A 5,743-nucleotide genomic window follows, 5' to 3' on the forward strand; every position below is an offset into this window, starting at 1 on the left:
TGTGACTTTGAACCGTAATAGATGTAAAATACGGTACTCTGTAATTTTATTTAATCATGGACTTCTTTGTAGGTCGATATGTGGTTATATGGACCCGTGTCAAGTGATTTTGAATGAAGACAGAAAGTGATATAGACTGAGCTCGCGAGGCCAATATCAACTTTCTGTGTCTTCGCTCGATATTACTTAGCAATAGTCCATATAGCCACATGTTGATTGTACAATGATGTCCATGATAGTAATATTATATGTAATTACCCAATTAAATAATTAGAATAACTTAGTCTAGTATATGTAGTACATTAGCTAAACTCAGACAACCAGATTTCCTAAGATCTTTGCGTAATCATCAAAGGCAGATGATCAAGGTCAGTTGACGATAAAGACTCATTGTCAAGGGAATTTTCTTTAGAATCCGAATAACTCTTGATTTTCTTAAAACCAAAAAAAATAACAAAAAATGTTGTTTTAGTAGTTATGCAACATTGTGTCCTAATAGTATATACAGTACAGTACAGTCGCAACTTGATGCAGTTCGTCTTGGTTGATTTAAAATGTTGTTTATTATCCATCTCATTTCAAAAATCTACCAGAGGATTTCACGAAAGAAGTTTAATGAAATATTCATTTTATAATGTAACATTGCGCGTTCATCAATCAAAACCAATTTCAAAGTATGTTTCTTCATAAAATAATAATTTTATAATGCATCGGTGTGGTATTGCTGTCTCTCTCTCTCTCTCTCTCTCTCTCTCTCAATATATATATATATATATATATATATATATATATATATATATATATATATATATATATATATATATATATATGTATATATATTTATATATATATATATATATATATATATATATATATATATATATATATATATATATATATATATATATATATATATATATATATATATATATATATAAAATAAACTTTTAAAACACTGTTTCAAAATATTTCGACCGTGTTACCGGTCTTCATCATTCGGTGTTCTTTCTGTAAAGTACTAATCCGTGTTCATCAATCAAAACTTATACAAAGAATTGCAATTAAAGATTTCTCTGAATTTTAAGTGAAACATCGATATCATTTTTTTTTGTATAAGATATTCATTTAATGAAGTAAATCGATAAAACTTATTCCGGGGTATTGCAATAGAAGAATTCTCTGGATTTAAGTGTAAAGCACAAACTCTTTTCTGTATAAAATATTCATTTCATAAAGTACTATTCTGTGTTAATGAATCAACATGAATGGAGGAAATGGCAATGAAAGAATAATATTATCCTTAAGTAAAACACAAATTGTATGTGGTTATTTTTTTTCATAAAATATTTATTTTAATATATCAGTCCGTGTAAATCAATCAAAATAAACCCTAATTGATGGAGATGACTGCAATGAAAGAACTATTGGAATTTTAAATTAAAAAAATAGCAAACTTTCCTGTTTAATGGAAGACAGTGATTTTGAATAAACGATTTCAAGAATATGACCTTTTTACATGTTTTCTTTAGATCGTGTGATTCCCTTAATCTTAATGGAAGCTAGCTATTTCAGCAATTTTAAAGCAGTGTGACTGCTGCATTTTAGTACATCATAGACTATATACTTTGAACAAAGTTAAATTCAATAAATTCAAGTTTATACGTACAATACACCAATTGCAACTAATGAATAAGTAATTGCTAAGGAAAGTAAATACATATATGATTAAAATTCTTGAAATGGTACCGATAACGATAATTGAATATTTCAATCACACACATTGTTACACCCAATACTTCTTAAACGGCTTCCCCTATATCAAAATAAGTTTTTATATGACATAATGAATCATAACATAATCATAGAAGGTCTTTCAACTTTATATTCCCACCACAATTATTCAAAACAACATGTTTCGAAAAATCTAAAATAAAATGAGAGAATAAAAAAACCCAAAAAGAATTTGTCCATATGTCTTAATGATATAACCAAAAAAAATTGTTGAATCCATAAAAATCAGGTAAGAAATACAAAACGTTATAAAAAATAACGCAGTTTATGCTTTCCACTTTTCGAACGACATTATGAAATAAAATCACATATTTGTGACGTTATTAAGGTCTTCCGTTTCCAACGGAAGACCTTTCTATTATTGTGCGGGAAAAAAATTAAGATTATTCTTATTTTTCTTTTTCTTTTTTTTGTTTCCTAGACGCGAACTTTGAGGCTTCATATCTTGCTCATTTCTGAACGGTTTTTGCTCAAATTTTCAGGACTAATGTACTTTACGAAACACTATCTTAAGCAATTCATAAAATGTAGAATTCCCTTTCCGTTAAAGAGTTATTCCCCTTTTTAAATTTTTTTAGGGCCTTTTGTTTCCAGACAAAGGCTCCGAGACTATGATAGCAGGGAATGGGAATCTAACGAATTTGAATAACAGAGACATTGTAGTTGTGCACATCTGTTTTTGTTTTTAGATTACGTTTTTTATTTAGGAAAAGGTAGGGGGTCAAAAAACAGGATTTAAAAAAGTGCAAAAATTTAGACATGTTTTCCTTTATATCTTTTAAACGACAAACATTTTGTTAAGACATGTAGAATAAAAGTTGTGCAAAATATCAAGGGCTTTTATTTGACACCAATAAAAAGGGGCTGGCCCCTTAAATTAAGGGCCAATGGCCCCTAAAAAAGTTTGCTTAATAACTCAAAAACGGTTAGGATTTTGATATGGATGTCGCTGAAAAAGTTGTTTGTTGGGATCTCATGAAGGTCGTTTCAATGTTATTTTGTAAGTGATTTGTGTAGTATGAGTGTAAAAAGCTTTACATGTTAGCATGTACCTGTTTTTATTTGAAAAGTTAACGAAAGACTTTGTGCGTATAACTGGCATGAAGTTACCGCAGAAAGTATGCTGGTTTATACAGGAGGCATTAATTCATAAGAATTTTTTTTTTTTAGAATACATGCTCTTTTTTTAGGAGTTTAAGTCATTGTTGTTAAGTTGTTATAGTGCACAATCCTTAAAAACGCGAATTGGAAAACAAAACATTCTTTTCTTTTCTAGTAAACACAAAATATGGAATGAAAAAATATATGCATTACCTTTTTGTTATAAACACCATGCATTCAAAATCTACCTTGAGTCAGAGCTGTGTGTGTATCATTACGTAAGCTCTCCCTCGCCCGCGGCCGAGAAAATCGGTCACCGTGGTCGTGGCTGGACTTCCTAGCGGTCAGTGGTTATCTAATACACGAGAGTTGCGTTTCTCATGTACGAGTTTATTTTGCCGCGAACTCAAAAATTGTTTTAGTTTTGATTACACATAATTTTTTTTGGATTAAACGATTGGGTGTCAATTAAGAAATCGCTCAGTAAAGTAATAAAAGCAATGTCAATCTCAATCTAAAGCAATAATAAACATCGATCAATTGTGGGTTTTTAGTTTAAAATAAAGAACTTCTATTTGATAGAGTAAGGTCATTATACTGCAAACTTTTCAAATCTTCCTGGGTTCTGAGCTGTGCGTGTCTGTGCGTTGTACCTTTACGTAATCTATCCTTCGCCCACGGCCGAGGAGATCAGCCACGGCTGCACTACCTAGCGGTAAGCGGTTATCTAATACACAAGATTTGCACACCGCGACGTTCACTTGCATCCATATGAACGTATTTGAGGTAATATAGCCGTAAATACAAGAACTGTTTTAATTTTATGTTATAAAAGTTTGTCCATCTTGTATTTTTTTAGTTAAACATTTGAGTGTAAATGAATATTTACGAACGATATTTCTCCAAATCGGAAACATCGTCAGACATAAATTAATGGTTGGTTTGTTTATCTAAAATATTTTAAAAACTGTACAATTGTTGTTTAAAATCAACACACCCCCCAAAAAAAAAAATTAAACCATCTCTCGCACATGGCTGAGGAGATCCGGCGCGAGTGGACAAGTTATCCGCGGTCGGTTCTTGTTCATCTACATGTACCTTATCACGCGTTCATGTTTCATATTTTGCACGGACACAACTATATTTTATTATATTTTCAACTATTATATTGGTTTAAGATGAAAAGGTAATTTTTTTTACTTGTACAGTTGATTAAGCATTGATTTATACAATAGCGTACAAGGTAGTTTAAAAATCAAATCAAATTATAATCAAAGTTCCATGTTACATGTTTGCGGTAGGTGCTAGCACGATAAAAGAATGTCCTGAATTGAGGCATTCGATGATTATTTTAAAGAATATTCACATGAGTTTTAAACAACCTTAGATTAGATTCTATCGGTCACATATTGATCACTTCTGTAGTTTTTCTACATGGTCGTCCGTTTCATTGTGGAAGCGAACTCATTGCTGCGCCCCCCCCCCTCCTCCCGCCCCGCTGACAGGTGCTCGCACTGGATTTTTTTTTAATTGGTGAAAAGATATCCAGATCTGTCGAAAATCATTTTTGGTGACTTCTTCTTACACATGTATGTGTAAAATTTTGTTTCAATTTCCCACCTGTTTGTTTATTCGGTCAGTCTCTGTCAATTCAATCGCCACGTGCGACCGAGAATCTTGTGTCGCTTCAGCGCCCACAGCTCAGAACATATATAGCCCAAGATCATCAATTGTTATGTAATTGAGTAACAGTTGGAAGGGTGCTTTTACTACATAAAACAATAAAATCATCCAGAAAAAAGTTACCGGAACTCAATAGTCAATACCTAAAATAAAATGCGTATGATTACAAACTGTAATCGGTTTTTCAGCGTTCGGCTGGATTTGATTTTTCTTCTAACATAAGTACGAGGGTCAATCAAAAAATACGAAGACTTTTGTCATAACTATGTTACTTAACGTCATATCATTACTAAATTTGGTAGACATAATTTAGAAATAGTTCCAAACAATTTGCAAGGAAAAAAATTAAATAAATTTCTTTATTTCTAAGAATTATTTAGAATCTAATCCTGCAAAAATGAGGTCACGGCGCACGGTCAAAATTTGTGTTATGTCAACAATAAACCATATAATGTTGAAAGTAATATCTCTATAAATTAGGCTTAAAAGCAATTAAAATTTAAACCTCAAATTAAGTGTATTCATGGTATTCTATGTACCAAATAACGACGGGATGTATTGTTTTGTCAAACAGATATTACTAACTAAAGACAGATAGTCCTCTTTAGAATTGACTAAAAACATCGACGTCGCCGGACGTCACGGCGCAACGAGAAGTACAAACAAAATGAATTTAACTCAGGAAAAAGCCAATACAAGCTGTGAAAATGCTCAATGGTGCAAGAAATAAGCCAACAATTATTTGCAAGTTTGTGTTGAACTGTAATAAATTTTGTGGTGGTGGTGGTCATTGTATTTTGAATATAAAACAGTCCGAAAGAGAGTAGAATATATGTAAATATTTGGTCAAAAAAGAAGTAACGTTAACCGACGTTCAGGGTTATCCTTACTGTAAACTAAGAAATACACGGTTAGAAAATGAAAAATTTGAAGAACTATTTTATGATTCTCGAACAAATGTGTGCAAATCAGATGTTAAGTGGTTCAGTGCCATTTTAAATTGTAAGGGAAAAGGCACAAGAGACTAACCGTAATATAAAGATGAGGTATATCTATAAACTGTGCGAGTGTAATCTTGACGTCATGTTTTTAACGTTACCGTGCGCCGTGGTGACAAAACATGTTGTTTTTAAAATGGGGTAACTAAAATACCGTTTCATCAAATGGA

The sequence above is a fragment of the Magallana gigas genome, chromosome 3 (assembly GCF_963853765.1).
Source record: "Magallana gigas chromosome 3, xbMagGiga1.1, whole genome shotgun sequence".
Classification (NCBI taxonomy): Eukaryota; Metazoa; Mollusca; class Bivalvia; order Ostreida; family Ostreidae; genus Magallana; species Magallana gigas.